General features: G+C 38.2%; 1 long non-coding RNA gene across 1 annotated transcript; it reads left to right on the plus strand.

Annotated features, from left to right (window-relative positions):
* The first annotated feature begins 909 nt into the window (after positions 1-909).
* LOC129060525 (uncharacterized) lies at positions 910-16,411 on the plus strand. Its single transcript, XR_008527334.1, has 3 exons — positions 910-1,076; positions 3,000-5,453; positions 15,714-16,411. It is a non-coding gene; the product is annotated as an uncharacterized LOC129060525 (long non-coding RNA).
* The last annotated feature ends 647 nt before the right edge of the window (positions 16,412-17,058 follow it).

Genomic DNA, 17,058 nt, shown 5'->3' on the forward strand with positions numbered 1-17,058 from the left:
ATATATCCAGAATCTAGACTCTTGTAACCTATTGCAAGGAATCTACAAATTCATAGCTCTTGTACTTCTGGGATTTACAACCTACTGGTTTAAAAATCCTGCTGTAAGAGAGCTGCAAATTCAAACAATTTTGTATTAATTGTTTGGAATGATTGCTTTGATAGGTAGGTCATAAATCTACAATACTTAAGCTCACAATAATTATCCAAAGTTATCTCCTACTGCTGCCTGGATCTCAACTGAGAGATGAACTAATTTCTCTTTATTCTTCATATGAAACTTGAGTGTGCTGAGCTATATCTCATATGAGGCCCCTTCTAGTTGTAATTATTATATAATTTTATGAAATGAAAAATTAAACTAAGGTTATGGTTGTTAGCTTATGCCTAATAATATGTGTTGGTTCAGGGTTCTTCCTAGAAATAACCTCTAAATCAAGGATTATCACATACAAGAAGTTCAGTGGGAAGATGATGCCAAGAACACTATGCGGGGAGTGGGAATTAAAATGTGTCAGTCCTTGTTCTTCAAGAAACAGACACCATGTTGGGAATAAATATGAAAGGACTTGATTAGGGAAAATACCTGTGTGGGAAAAAAGAATAGAGTGCCTGGGACGTTACCAGATTAAAACGTTAAGTCTACTCCCAGTGGAAGGAAATATGCTTGGGTGACTTCTAGGGTATAAAGAAGTTCTTCAGGAAGTCCTTGAACCAGAGCTGGCTACCAGCAAGTTCCCACACCTGCCAGGGCGAGGCCTGCGCTAGTATCCCTGCCATACTCCCGTTATTGGCTAGGAGTAGGAAGCTGTGATTGCATGCAAATGCTGCCATGGATTCCAAAGCACAGCAGCAGAGGTCTTCATTGTTTCTCTCTAGGTACTTGGAGTTCTTCCAGGGCGTTCCCATGACTACCCTGTGAGATATGGAAGGTAAGGGAAGCCAATGCGGGGTGCGCTGTTAATCAAGTGACCAGTGTGGGCCCTGGGAAATCAGAAAGACAGGATGGAACATGTGCCTCAAAGTTATCCTGTCTTCGGGTTGAGGGCTCGGGTATTTATCTGCCAAGTCCCTCTGGTGAGTTCTCTAGGGCTGTGGGTGGGGGCAAAAATTCCATGAAATCTCCAGGCTGCGATACACCTAGACAGGCTGCAGCAAAAGCCCTCAGGCAGCCAACATAGGTGCTTGCAACTGAAAGTCAGTCTGGTGGGCACAGATACAGCCAGTGGCAAGAGGATATGGGCAGGGCCCCAACAGAGTCTGCTGCAATGCATGGGAAAGATGGTGGCAATGGCAATGGAGGTCCATATGGTCCCTCTCCACAGTTCTTCCTCCAGCATCAATGCCATTTGGAATAATCTTCCAAAGACAGAGCACAGTCAGGATTAGTTATGTGTAGATGTTTTAACAGTAAAAATACTATGGGCTTCACCTACCCCTGGCTGTTGACTTTTTCAAAGTAGTGCAGAAACCTTAGGACAGCCTCCTGCCAAAGAGTTACATTTATTCCTATCACTGCTCACTGCAAGGCTTTAATAACCCTTTTCTCTTTCTTTATGAGATGCATTGAACAGACTATCTAAAAGCTAAATAATTAGGAAAGAATATCATTAGGAAAGACCTAATAGACTGGAAGGTAGGAAACAAAGCACAGGATGATTAAATTTTTAAAAAACAGCAGAGATAGCATTCCAATAAGCCCTACGAAGCCTAGCGAGCTTTCATAGGGCACACTCCAGGGGCAGATAGTGGATATGATGGTATAGGTCTCCACAGAAGAAGATATGTAGAACAGTCTTCTGATTGGTGGGAATTGTTTGCCAAAGGCAATCTTGAACTATTTCACAGCTAGCCTGGGGTTATGTAATCAATGGTCTTTCATAACAGCAGAAAGTGCCAAAGCAACCAAAATTCCAAGTTCAACTGGATTTACTTGCATTTACTTACTTTACATGATGTGCCTACAAATATACAATTATCAATCATAGGTCCTAGGAATGTAGAGCTTTTGCAGTATGTATCTAGAGTTACTGGCAATTGGTTCATGACATTATTGGGTTCAGGGCATTCCAGAATTGCCCTAGATGCCAAGGTGTCAATTATGTACTTGGTATGAGTGTTGGGCAGAAACATAACCTCTATTGAAAGCTCAAAAGGTGTTCAGAAAATATTGATGAATGCTAATACTAACTTAATTGTGCAAGTGTTAGGTGTTCATCATAGGAAAACATTCATGGATACTTTTCTCTCAGTCCTGCCTCTAGATTGATGAGAAAGAATGATCTACAATAAATTCAATTAATCCTTCTCCCAGATACAGGGTTAAATGTGAGACAGCAGCATTTTAGTTGCATTAAAAATGTCCCTGGTTATTGCTCTGGCCTCCCTCTGCTGTAAAGGCTGGATATGAGTTTGCATAGCAAGTAGCTAAACTTAAACTATCCCACTCTTCTGAAAGATGGATAGAAAGTTTAACTAGTAAAACTATAATGCACAAAAAGTAAGTTCATTTTTAGTGCCTTGCAGCCTGCTTAGTTGGTGTAAAGAATGGACTACTGAAAGATAGTAAGAGCAGCAAACTTAAAATTTTACTATCAGAAACATGAAATTGTCACCAAAATTTGAGTTAAAAACTCACAGAATTGTTGGCCTAACAGTGACTTACAGCTTATTCATCAGAACAAGTTAGCAGAAACCCAAATGCTATTCTCAGATATCCATTCTTTTCTCAGATATTGACTTGCGTGTTTTTACATTCCTAATGAAATTTTTTAAAAGCAACATATGTAGTTGTCAAGCAAGCTAAATTGGTAGCCAAATGAACCCAATGACGTGAGGCTGCATTACATTTTGTAAATCCTAAGTCATATTCAACTTGTTCTATATACTGATTTCCTTATTCCTGTTAGGAAAGGAGGTTGAAAGTTTAGACTTGTCCAGATTTCGGCTTTGAGGATTCCTCTATCACATGAGGCTTGGGGTGGTCTGTGTTTGTTTCAGCTTAAGAGCCATAGCAAAGATGCTTGGGGGTGTTGAAAGCAACAGCTACATTGCAGAGAAGCAAGGACAGAACTCACAGGTGTCCAGAAGGAGAGCGAGCTGTGGGAGAGAGTCTGGGAATGGGCAGTGATGGAAGAAAGGAGAAATGTTGAGGACCCTCCACCTCCCTTGTACTCTGTTTCTTCAAGCCTAAAATTGTGTAATCTATTGTGTTGTCTTGCTTATCCAGGACAAAAAAAATGGATCTCTAATGAGTACAATCATATCTGTAAGCTACAGATTTTACTATCAAAAATATGATTTATTAGTAAAGCTGGCCACACGACACTGAATTTACTGGCCTTTGTATTAATCATATAAAATAGTGATGGGAGTTATAGTAGGCTGATTCTGAGATGGCGCCCTGTGATCTTATCGGAAGAGAGGTGTTTATTATGATATGGCAAAAGACTAGTACTAATGTGGTCTGCAGTTATGCTGAAAACAGAAGATATACCTGATAGACTTGGCTACACGGCTAAGGAGATTTCCGGGCAGTGGAGAAGATACTATTTTTCTCTTGCTGCTTATAGTGTGATAGAAGAGCCATAAAGTGAGAGAAGAATAAAACAGGACAGCATAACGTCAAAAAAAGATACATTAAGAGACATCTGGCTTTAACTCCCATGTGTAAAGTTCTTAAAAGTCATTGCTTCCACTCTTACCACAAGAAGATCCTGAGTGAACTGAAAATCAGTGACAATTCGTGTATCCAAATGAGAATGAAGTTCCTACAGCAAACAGCCACTCAGAAATCTGCAAAGATAGATGAATTAGGGGAGTCACAGCTGAGATCTGTTTAGCTGGCGCAGAAACCACTAGAAACAAACTCTTGGTAGCACTTCAGTGGTAATGCTGATGATTTTCCCGAGCGCGAGTGTCGAGTCACGTGACAGTGATAAACTCCTGGGGTCACACTCTTGGAATCCCACACACTTGTGGATTTTACCTCCAGAAGCCCCACCAAGCTCTCACAGTAAAGAGCTGAGAAAATGCCAACATGGTCCTGTGGGGGGCATGGAAGAGAAGTTATTGTGAAATATACCCAGAATATTCTCCATAACAAAGACCTACCCTCCAGCAAGGGATAAAACCTTTAGCAGAGACTTATCCCACTTGAGGGAAGGTCACTTTTCACACTCTGGACACCAATACCCTTCCTGTTCCTTGTAAGGGGAGAAGCAAAGCTAAGAAATGCTTGTAAGGGACATAGGCCCCCTAAAAGACTGTGATGTAATCATAAGAGTATAGAACACTTCCCCTATGCCAACCTTCTCACCACACTAACAGGGCTCCAATGTAACTGTGGATTACACCTAAAAGAGCCAGAAAACACAGACTTTCTGTGGAGGAGTATATAAGGATGCCCAAAGTCAAGAGTGGAGACAAAAGAAGGATACTAGAGGAATTTGAAGCCACCGCTACCTACATCTACAGCAAACATTATATATAGCTTGATTCTCAGCCAGATTAATAATAACAACAAAAAATACTCACTAAAGGCCTGTTTGCCTCACTGATTACTATTCAATACATTATGTATGGGTTTTAATGGAAAATTTTAAGGTATGAAAAAAGGCAAGAAAAAACAAGTCAGAAAGACAAAGCAAGCATCAGAACCAGACTCAGATTTGACACAAATTTGGAAATTATCAGATAGAGAATTTAAAATAACTATGTTTTAGATTTTAAAGACTCTAATGGAGGAAATAGTCAACATGCAAAAAGAGATGTGTAATGTAAGAAGAGTGATGGCAACTCTAGGAAACAATCAAAAGGAAATGCTAGAAATAATAAAAATCACTGACATAAATAATGAATGTCTTCAATAGGTTCATCAACAGAACAAGTTTGAGGAAAGAATGAGTAAGCTTGAAGATAGGTCAACAGAAATAATTTCAAAAGTATAATATATATCTATTTGGAATACCAGAAGGAGAAGAACAAGAACAAGAAACTAAAGAAATATTTGAAGTAACACTGTCAGAGGATTTTCCCAAATTAACTACAACAAATCACAAGTCAAGAAGTACAGAGAACAGTAAACAGGAGAAATACCTAAACAATTGTATACAAACTTCAGAAAACCAAAGACAAAAAGAAAATCTTCAAAGGAGTCAGAGAAAAAGTAAACTGACTTACAGCAAAACAGGACAAGGATTAAATTAGACTTCCCATCAGAAACATGGAAGCAAGAAGACTGGAGTGAAATATTTAAATGCTAAAATAAAGAAAAAAAATACAAACTTGAGAAATAAAGACTTCTTCAGACAAATGCTGAGGGAAATAATCACCATCAGACCTTCCCTGTAAAAAAATATGAAAAGAAGTTCCTCAGGGAAAAGGAAGGCGATAAAGGTCAGAAACTCAAATCTGCATAACAAAGGAAGAGTGTCAAAGAAGGAATAAATAAAGGTAAAAGAAAATCTTTTTTTCTTTTCTTATTCTTAATTGATCTAAAAATAACTATTTAAAGTAATAATAGGATGATGGTATCATATGATTAGTGAAGTGAATGACAGCAATGACAGTGGCATAGTGTCATTTAAAGGTGGAGTTAGATTACTTAAAATGTATGTTGGAAACTCGGGCTACCATTAAAATATTTGTGTTTTTATTTTTTTTTTTGAGATGGAGTCTTGCTCTGTCACCCAGGCTGGAGTGCAGTGATGTGATCACGGCTCACTGCAAGCTCCTCCTCCTGGGTTCAAGTGATTCTCCTGCCTCAGCCTCCCATGTAGCTGGGATTACAGGCACCTGCCATCATGCCTGGCTAATTTTTGTATTTTTATAGAGATGGGGTTTCACCATATTGGCTAGGCTGGCCTTGAACTCCTGACCTCAGGTGATCCGCCTGCCTCAGCCTCCCAAAGTGCTGGGATTACAGGCATGAGTCACTGTGTCTGGCCTTAAAATATTTTAAAAATATGTATAACTAATATGCTAAAAAAGAAGATAAAATTGTGCAAAATGTCCTATTAAAATCAGAAAAGGCAGAAAAGTAGGAAAAGTAAAAAATAAAGAACAAATATAGCAAATGGAAAACAGTTTAAATATGGTGGATATTAACCTAACAATATCAATAATCATTTTAAATATACATGATGTAAAGAAGCCAATTTGAAGACAAAGGTGTTCATAGTGGTAAAAAAAATCCAGCTATATTTAATCTACAGGAAACTTATTAGAAATATAAAGACATAGGTCAAAAGTAAAGGTTTTAAGAAATATAAATCTTGTTAACACTAATTTTTAAAATTGAGTAGAACTTTATTAGTTGTGAACAAAGAAGATAGCAGAACAAGAAAAATTATAAGGGAAAAAGAGGTGCATTACCTAATGATAAAGGGACCAATTCTCAAAAAAGACAACAATCTTAAACATTTATCCACCTAACAACAGAGCAAAAACACCTAAAAATGATGCAAAAGCTGATGGAACTAAAGGGAGAACTATACAAATTCACCATTATACAGTTGGAGACTTCAAACTTCTTTTTCAGTAATTCATAGCTCAGCAGGTAGAAAATCAGTGAATATAGCTGACTTGAGGAACACTATCAATCAATATGATGTAACTGACATTTATATAATAAAATACTACCTACAAACAGCATAACATATGTTCTTCCCAAGAAGAACTATATGTTCTATAGAACATACAGCAAAATAGGTCACATTCTGGGCCATAAAACACACAGGAACAAATGTAGAACAATAAAAATTATAGAAAATATGTTATCAGGTCACAGTGGAATTAAACTAGAAATTGGGAACAGAAAAGTAGCTAGACAATCCCAAATATTTGGAGATTGTCTTAACTGGCTTAGTGTAGCCATAAAGGCATACATGAAGCTGGATAATTTATAAAGAAAAGAGGTTTATTTGGCTCACAGTTCTATAGGCTGTACGAGATGCATCGTGCCACCATTTTCCTGGAGCCCTTCAGGAAGCTTCCACTCATGGCAGAAGGTGAAGGGCAGCCAGAATGTTCAGCGATCATGGGGTGAGAGAGAAGGCAAAGGAGAGAAGAGGGAGGGGTCAGGCTCTATTTAACAACCAGCTTTTGTGGGAACCAATGGAGTGAGAATGTGCTCATCCCCCCACCAAGGGACGGCATTACTCTATTCACGACAGATCCACCTCCAAGACCCAAATGCCTCCCATGAAGCCCCATCTCCAACACTGGGATCAAATTTGAACATGAGATTTTGAGGGGACAATCATTTAACCTAAAGCAGAGATTAAATAACACAATTCTAAATATCACACGATCTAAATAAGTAGGCTCAAAAGAAATATAAAATATTTTGAATTAAAGAAAAATGAAAATGCAATTTGTCAAAATTTGTAGGATGCAATGAAAGCAGTGCTTAGACAAATTAATAGTATTACTGAATATATAAGAGAAGAAGAAAGATCCAAAGTTGATAATCTGAAGTTATAGAAGAAAAGCATAAAAAAATTAGAGCAGAAATTGATAATATCCAAAACAGGAAAACAATTGAGAAAATCAAAGAAATTAAATGCTGTTCTTTAAAAAATCAATAAAATTGATTGATAAACCTCTAGTTAAGGTAACCAAGAAAAAAATTAATGTACTACAAATTGACAATACCAGAAATAAAAATAGGGTCATAGCTACCGATGCTATGGACATAAAAAGAAATATGCAAAAATACTAGAAACAACTCTGCATGCCCACAAATTTGATGGCTGAGATCAGTGGTCCCCAGCATTTTTGACACTAGGGACTGGTTTTGTGGAAGATAATTTTTCCCTGCATGGGAGGGTGGCGCGGTGGGAAGCTTTTGGGATGAAACTGTTCCACCTCAGATCATCATGCATTGGTTAGGTTCTTATAAGGAGCATGCAACCTAGATCCCTTGCATGCAGGCAGTTCACAATAGGGCTTGTGCTCCCATGAGAATTTGACAGGAGGGGGAGCTCAGGCGGTAATGCTCACTCACCCACTACTCACCTCCTGCTGTGTGGCCCTTTTACTAACAGGCCATGGATGGGTACCTGTCCATTGCCCAAGGGTTGAGGACCTCTGGCTTAGATGAAGTGCACCAATTCCATGAAACAGACCAACTTGTACAAGAAGAAATGGATTATCTTGACAGGTGTATTTGTATTAAAGACACTGAACATAACTAATAACCTTCCAAAAAGCAGACAGCAGGCCCAAATGGTTTCATTAGAAATTTTGTTTTTGTTTCTTTTTTTTTTTTTTTTTTTTGAGATGGAGTCTTGCCCTGTGACCCAGACTGGAGTGCAATGGTGCAATCACAGCTCACTGCAAACTCCACCTCCCAGGTTCAAGCAATTCTCCTGCTTCAGCCTCCCGAGTAGCCTGGCTTATTTTTGTATTTTTAGTAGAGACCGGGTTTTGCCATGTTGGTCAGGCTGGTCTTGAACTCCTGACCTCAAGTGATCCACCCGCCTCAGCCTCCCAAAGTGCTGGGATTATAGGCATGAGCCACCATGCCCCGCCTCATTAGAAAATTCTGCCAAGTATTTTAAAAAGAGTGAACCAAATCCTCTATAATATCTTCCAGAAAATAAAAACAGAAGGAGCAGCAAGTGGAATTTATTCTAGGAATGTATGACTGGTTTAACATTTAAAAATTAATCACTCTAAGGCTGGGCATAGTGGCTCACGCCTGTAATCCCAGCACTTTGGGAGGCTGAGGTGGGTGGATTACCTGAGGTCGGAGTTTGAGACCAGCCTGGCCAACATGGTAAAACCCCATCTCTACTAAAAATACAAAAAAAAAAAAAAATTAGCTGTGCGTGGTGGTGCACGCCTGTAGTCCCAGCTACTCAGGAGGCTGAGGCAGGAGAATTGCTTGAACGTGGGAGGCAGAGGTTGCAGTGAGCTGAGATCTCACCACTGCACTCCAGCCTGGGCGACAGAGTGGAACTCAATCTCAAAAATAAAAAAAAGATTCACTCTAATACGCTACATCAACAAGTTAGAGAAAACAAAATATATGATCATACCAATAGATATGGGGAAAGCATTTGATAAAAACCAGCACCCATTAATGATAAAAACTTTCAGAAAATTAGGAATAGAGAGGGAATTCCACAACTTGGTAAAGAACATCTACAAAAACCTACAGCTAACATCACAGCTAATGGCCAGACACTGGATGCTTTCCCTTTAAGACAGAGAGCAAGACAAAGTGCTTCTTCTCACCACTCTTATTCAACATCATACAGGAATTTCTAGCTTGTGCAATAAAACAGGAAAATGAACAAATATATAACAGATTGGAAGGAAGAAAAACTGACTTTTTTTTTTTTAGCAGATAACATGTGTATCTATCAAGAAAGTTCCAAAGATTCTACTTTGAAAAAGTCAATGAAATGGGCGTTCTGAAAATAATTTGTAGTACAACAAAGTTACAGGATACACAATCATGTATATATAGTATTATATAAATACATAATTTGCATTGTTACTATATGTATAATTTGCACCATTACTATATATATAGTAGTATAGCAAAGTTACAGGATACACACACTCTCTCTCTCTCTCCATATATATATATACAAATATATATATTTGTATTGTTACTATATATAGTATTATATATGATGTTTGTATTATTATATGTTTGCATAATTTGTATGTTACTATGTTTTTTTAATTTTTTTATTGTTGCCGTAGTAAACTACCATAGGATTAGTGTTTTAAAAGAGAATGAATTCTCTGTTACAGTTACAGAAGTCAGAAGCCCAAATACAGTCTGCCTGAACCAAAGCCAGGGTCAGCAAGGTCCCTTCCCACTGCTTTTGCCAACGTCTAGAGGCCACCTATATTCCTTTGCTCATGGCCCCTCTCTTCATCATCAAATGATCAACATAGCTTTATGACATCAGCAGCTCTGATTTTGCTCTCTTGCCTTCCTCTTACATAGACCCTTGTAATTACATTGGGTACACCCAGATAACCCCAAATAATCTTCCTATCTCAAGATTCTTCATGTAATTATATCAGCAAAGTCCCTTTTATCATATAAGATAACATAGCAACAGATTCCAGGCATTAGAGTTTCTTTTGAGGGGCTATTATTAACCCTACCACAATATGGAAATGTCTATTGTTTTTCTATATACCAGAAATAAGCTTTAGGATGTGAAATTAATAACATAATACCACTTATGGTATCACCGAAAATCAAATAACTAGGCATACATATTGAAAAATTTGAACAGGAACTATGTGCAGAAAACTATAAAACTCAGATGAAAGAAATCAAAGTAAAGCTAAATAACGAGAATGATAGTCCATGCTCATGAATTGGAACACTCAATAATATTAAGATGTCAATTATCCCAGACTTTGTCTACAGATTTACTGGAATTACAATCCAAATCTCTGCAAGTCCTTTTGTAGATATCAACAAACAGAAGCTAAAATATAAGGGAAGGCCAAAGACCTTCCTAGAATTGGCCTAGAATAGCCAACACACTACTGAAGAAGAGCAAAGTTGAGCACTTTTATTACCAAATTTCAAGACTTACTATAAAGCTATAATAATCAAGACAGCATTTATTTAAAAGAATAGGTAGCTAGGTCAATGCAACAGAATTGAGAGCCCAGAAATAAATCTATGCAGAGTCTGCTGATCTTTAACAAAGGAACAAAGGCAGGTCAATGAAAAAAAAGAGTCTTTTCAAAAATGGGGCTGGAACAATTGGACACACATATACCATAAAAAAAAAAAAAAAAAAAAAAGCCCAGACGCAAACCTTATACCTTTCATAAAAATTAACTGAAAATGTATCAGGGCCCTAATTATAAAACACAACATGATAAAACTTCTAGAAGTAAACGTAAGAGACAATCTAGGGTTTTGCGATAAAGTTTTTGATAGACTAGCAAAATCACGATCCATGAAAGAAAAAATTCATACATTGTACAATATTTTAAAATTAAAAACATCTACTCTGTGAAAGATACTTTTAAAAGAATCATGGATGGAGCTGGAGGACATTATGCTAAGTGAAATAAGCCAGGCACCAAAAGACAAATATTGTATAATCTCATTTATATGTGGAATCTAAAAGAAATTGATCTCATAGAAACAGAGAGAAGAGGGGTAGTTACTGGGGCTGAAAACAAAAGACAGAAATGGGAAAGGAGAAGATATGGATCAAAGGGTACCAAGTCTCCCTTAGACTGGAGAAATAAATTTTTGTGATCTATTGTACTGCATGGTGACCACACCTAATAATAACATGTTGCATATTTCAAAATCTCTAAAAGAATAGATTTTTAACATTCTCAACACACACACAAAATGTTAAGTTGGTGAGGTGATGAATGTGTTAATTAGCTTGATTAAATCTTTCTACAATGTATATATATGTAGGTCAAAACATCACATTTTAACCCATAAATATACACAATTTGCTAATTAAAAAAAAGCAAGGGGAAGAATCAAAAGACAAGCTACAGACTGGAAAATATTTACAAAATACAAATTTGCTTAATTACTTGTACCCAAAATAAATATTTAATAAACAACTCTTAAAACTCAACAGTAAGAAAACAACCCCAATATAAAATCGACAAAATATCTGAACAGACACCTCACCAAAGCAGATACACAGATGGTAAACAAACATAAGAAGAGTTGCTGAACATCATTGGTGACTAGGGATTTTCAAATTAAAACGGCAATGAGGCGGGGCCCGGTGGTTCACACCTGTAATCCCAGCACTTTGGGAGGCCAAGGCAGATGGATCACTTGAGGTCAGGAGTTCGAGACCAGCCTGGCCAACATGGTGAAATCCTGTCTCTACTAAAAATACAAAAAATTAGCCGGAAGTGGTGGTGCATGCCTGTAGCCCCAACTACTCAGGAGGCTAAGGCAGGAGAATCACTTGAACCCAGGAGGCAGAGGTTGCAGTGAGCTGAGATTGTACCACTGTACTCCAGTCTAGGCGACAAGAGCAAAACTCCATCTCAAAACAAACAAACAAACAACAACAACAAAACAGTAATGAGGTACTATTACACACTAATTAGAAAGGCAAAAATACAAAAACAAACTGGAGATACCAATGACTGGCGAGGAAGCAGAGCAATAGGAGCTCTCACTCATTGTTTATGGGAATGCGAAATGACACGGTCAACTTTGGCCGGCAGTTTAATGGTTTCTTAAAAAGCTGAACATACTCTCACCATATGATCCAGCAATCACTTTCCTAGGTATCTACCCAAAGGAGCTGAAACCTTACATCCACACAAAAAATCTACATGCAAAAGTTTACAGAAGGCTGATTCATAATCACTAAAAACTAGAAGTAACCAAGATGTTCTACAATATGTGAATGGATAAGGAAAGTGTGGTGTAGCCATAGAATCAAATATTGTTTAGTAATAAAAGGAAATGAGCTATTAAGCCAGAAAAGAGATGGATGAATCTTAAATGCATGTTGTTAATTGAAGGAAGCCCATCTGAAAAGACTGCATACTGTATGATTTCCATTATATGATATTCTGAAAATGGCAAAAACATTGATAATAAAAATCACCATTTTCGGGGGTTGGGGAGTGAAAGGTGAAGCTCAGAACTTTTAGGGTGGTAAAACTATTTTGTATGACACAATGTGGATACATTACACTGAGGATAAAAAGTAAATGTTAATGTATGTAAATTTAAAATAGTATTTAGGAGGTCAGGGAATCCTAGAATGGAATGCAGAATGTGACAAAACCAACTTTATTAAAAATGCATTACACGACCTCACTGAATAGGGAGGGGAAAAGGTGCTGACATAAGCAACTTTAGAAATGAGTTGAGTCTGTAAGACAGAGTCAAAAGAAACTGTACACAGCACTGCCACTGCATTCTCGTTAATAACAGTTTCCCACTGGCTACAAGTTAAACATTCTGATACCACTGTACATATAGAGTAGAACTGAACAACGAATTGAATGGTTGGTGGAAGGTAGGAGCCACATTTACCACTATTGGAGTGGGCATTTACAGATAAGTATGGGAAAAATGCTGGAATGATTTGTGTGGCAATGGATTAGAGTTGGAGACATTAGTATGAATTAATATTTGGCTGAATATAGACATACACAGTTAAATATAGAAATATTTATAGATATTTATGTATGACCTGGATTAGTATATACAAATACATTACCATTCTCTGTCAGCTAGAGGACTCAGAAACAGTATCACAGTAGCAATGAGCACTACTAATGCCCAGACATTCGTTTCTAATACTATTGTCTAATAAAAATAACCAGGACTCCTTGGAGAAGTGGCTGATTCTAGTGACAGGAAATGTACAAGATGAGCCTGAAGCACCTTGTAGTGCCATAAAGGAAATATTCCAATTGCATACACACACAGGCGCACACACACACACACACTAATGGGAATGTGGCCAAAGGTACACAGAGCCACTGAAGATCACCCAGTGGCCAAAGCTGGCATAATGTGAGCAAAAATAAATAAGAGTAGTATTGAAGTATAATCCAAAATATACAAATATTCATAAACCTGTGCTTTATAGTTAAATAATAAATAAATGAATGAGTGAGAAGAGACAGGTCTCCCATGGAGCAGAATGTTAAAAATGTATGCAAATACTCTGCCCTCAAGGAGGTGGAACACAACTCCTCACTCCTTCAGTGTAGGCTGCATGTAGATGCCTCCTTACAAAGAGTACAGTATGCAAATGGGAAAGGATAATGGCAATTTTACTGTGGAGAAACTTGGCAAATACTCCCTCAGGCCAGGAAATCCCAACCTTTGCCTGGCTGGATTTCAGAACTGCTTTAGAGCAGCAACTCCTGTGTGCCTCCAGTTCTCTCTTTATGGAACAGATGTGCCTACACCTGTTATTTAATGTCCGTCCCACCATTGTATGTTGAATACATGTGAGAAACTACCTTATCTCTTAACTTTTACATATCTAAACATGGAGGAAAGCTATACACAGGAAGTAAACCTGAGGAGCCTCCTTCACACATGAAACTGTTTCTGATGATAGAATTCTAGACTTTGAGCTGATGCTGTAATGGAATGACTTTTGGCAACCTTGAAAGAAAGTGAGTGTATTTCACATGGGGAGAAACACAAATCATTGGGGGCCAGAAGGCAGATTGTAGAAGGCTGCTCCTGACAAGTCTTCCAACAATCCCATCCACCTGGCATTCACATTCTTGCAAAATCTCCTCCACTTGAGTGTGGGATGAACCTAGTGACTTGCATCTAATCAATAGAATAAAGCATAAGTGGTGAAATGTCACTTCCAAGATCAGGTTATACATGATTGTGATTTCCATCTTGCTTGTACTCTCTGGCTTTCTGGCTCTTCTTGAGTGCTTGCCCTGATGACACTGGCTGGTGACACTCACATGGCAAGAAAATGAAAGTATCCTCTGACCAGTTGCAACAAAGAATTGCAGCCCTCGCTCTAGAGGCCTTTGAGGAACTGAATTCTGTCAAGAGCCACACGAGTTAACTTAGAAGCAGATCCTTCCCTAGTAGAGCCTTCTGATGAGACTACAGCCCCAGATGAAAAATTCATTGCTGTCTAGTGAGATACCCTGAAGCAGAGGACAGAGCTAAGCCATGCCTGGATTCAAGATCCTCAGAAACTCTGAGACAATAGATGTGATTTGTTTAAAACCTTCATGTTTTCAAATTATGGATGGTCCCCAACTTATTGTAGTTTGATTTACAATTTTTTGACTTTATAACGGATTTATCATGCTGTAACTCCACTGTTAGTTCAGGAACATCTGGACTTATGATGGGTTTATCATGTTGTAACTCCATTGTAAGTCAAGTAGCATCTCTATTTGCTATGCAATAATAGATACCTTAGGAGTTTAAAAATTGTACTAACATCTTGGGAAATGATTTGGCAGTTTCTAAAAACAAACAAACAAACAAACAACCCTGCATCTACCTTAGGACCTAACAATTCCACTTCCACATATCAATACATGATAAATGAAAGCGTGAGTTCATAAAAAAACCCTGTACATAAACATTTAAAGCAGCTTGATCCATAAATAGTCAAAAACTAGAATTAACACACATAATCATTTATAAGAGAATGGATAAATTAATAATGGTACATCTGTACAATAGAATATTATTTAACAATAGAAAATGAACTGCTGAGACATGCAAAAACATGATGGACCTCATAAACATTGCATTCAGTGAGGGAGTTCCTAATGCGTGACTTCATTTATTTGAAATTCTAGAATAAGCAAAGCTAGTCTATGGTGATAAAATCCAAACAGTTGTTGCTTATGGGGGCAGTTTATCGGGAAGAAACATCCTTTGGGGGGTGATGGCAATGTTACCTGTCTTAACAGGGGTATGGATTATACAAATATACATAACTGTCAAAACTGATCTGTTCATTTTACTATACATTATACCACAATTTTTTTAAAAAAGGAGATGGCATAAAAGAAAGCAAAGGAAAACATAGTGAAACCCCAAATTCACAATGCAGGAAATTTCAGGAAGAAAACTATTAGTGCCATGGAAGAAAAAATTGCTGTTATTTTACTAAATCATAACTGATTACGTCAAAGTCAAACATATTGTCACATAAGTGGCAGAAAATCAATTAGACATCAATAGCATCTTTCTTATCTTTTTCTGTGCAGAATGTTCAAGCTTGATTAATGAAACGTCTTTCCCTAACGCGAGGGTGAGTCATCAAGCTTGAGATCACGATGAGCTCCTCTCAGGGCCACTGCTCAGGCTGCTCCCTTTAACCCATCTCAAGGGCCCTCTCTTCCACTAAAATGGAGCTCACAGTCAAAATGGGAGAAGGAAAATACACAAGCAATCACAGATAAATGCATGAGTAGTTGTTAGCCAGAAAATTGGAACTGAGCAATAGTGTCTGTAAATTAATGTGAAGTGCTAGCAATTGTTGCGAGCCGTTGGTAGTAACAGCTGATGAACACCTACTACTATGCGAAGCACCTTCTACACGTTACTATTTCTGAGCCTCAGTTTCCTCATGTGGAAAGGTGCAGCTATAACACCGACCTTACAAATGTAAGAATAAATGAGAGAAATAATTTGCCCAAGGATGTGCACTAGGAGGCGGCAAAGCCAAGATGCCAACCAGCATCTGCATCCACAGCCAAGCTCTGCATTACGCTGGTCTCCAAGCTGACCCTTCATATTCATCTCAGGAGTTGCTTTTGAATGTCTTCAGCGGCCAAAAGCAACCAAACACAATAATTTATTTTACAAAATGGGGATTATTCCAACTTGGATTTGGGAACATTAAAGAAATGACCACGAATACCAGCAAATAACGGAAGAACTAAAATAAATCTCCCTTTTACTTTTAAATGGACAATGTAAGGGGATGTACTTTTTTTTTTTTTTGGAGACGGAGTCTCTCTCTGTCGCCCAGGCTGGAGGGCGGTGGTGCGATCTCGGCTCACTGCAAGCTCCGCCTCCCGGGTTCACGCCATTCTCTCGCCTCAGCCTCCCGAGTAGCTAGGACTACAGGCACCTGCCACCATGCCCGGCTAATTTTGTTTTTGTATTTTTAGTAGAGACGGGGTTTCACTGTGTTAGCCAGGATGGTCTCAATCTCCTGACCTCGTGATCCGCCCGCCTCGGCCTCCCAAAGTGCTGGGATTACAGGCATGAGCCACCGCGCCTGGCCAAGGGGATGTACTTCTGTTACCAAGCCAGTGCACTTGAGAAAGAAAGTGCAGCTCTGGTCCTCATAAATTAGTCTAACTTCTCCCTTCAATTTACACACGCTAAAACCAAGAATTTGGGATTGTGAAGTAGAAACCAAATTATGTGGTTTGATTCCCATTCAGACTATTCAAACTCAAACTCAACTATCTCTGCCTGGATAAAATTTAACATTCTGTCAAGTAATATGGCTGTATCCTAAAGTGCCCTTGGTCCCCTGTTCAGACTTGTGATCATAAAATGTTGCAATGCAGTCTTCATGAAGCAGCTGCTCTTTTTTGA

Source organism: Pongo abelii, chromosome 6 (assembly GCF_028885655.2).
Source record: "Pongo abelii isolate AG06213 chromosome 6, NHGRI_mPonAbe1-v2.0_pri, whole genome shotgun sequence".
NCBI classification, from domain to species: Eukaryota; Metazoa; Chordata; class Mammalia; order Primates; family Hominidae; genus Pongo; species Pongo abelii.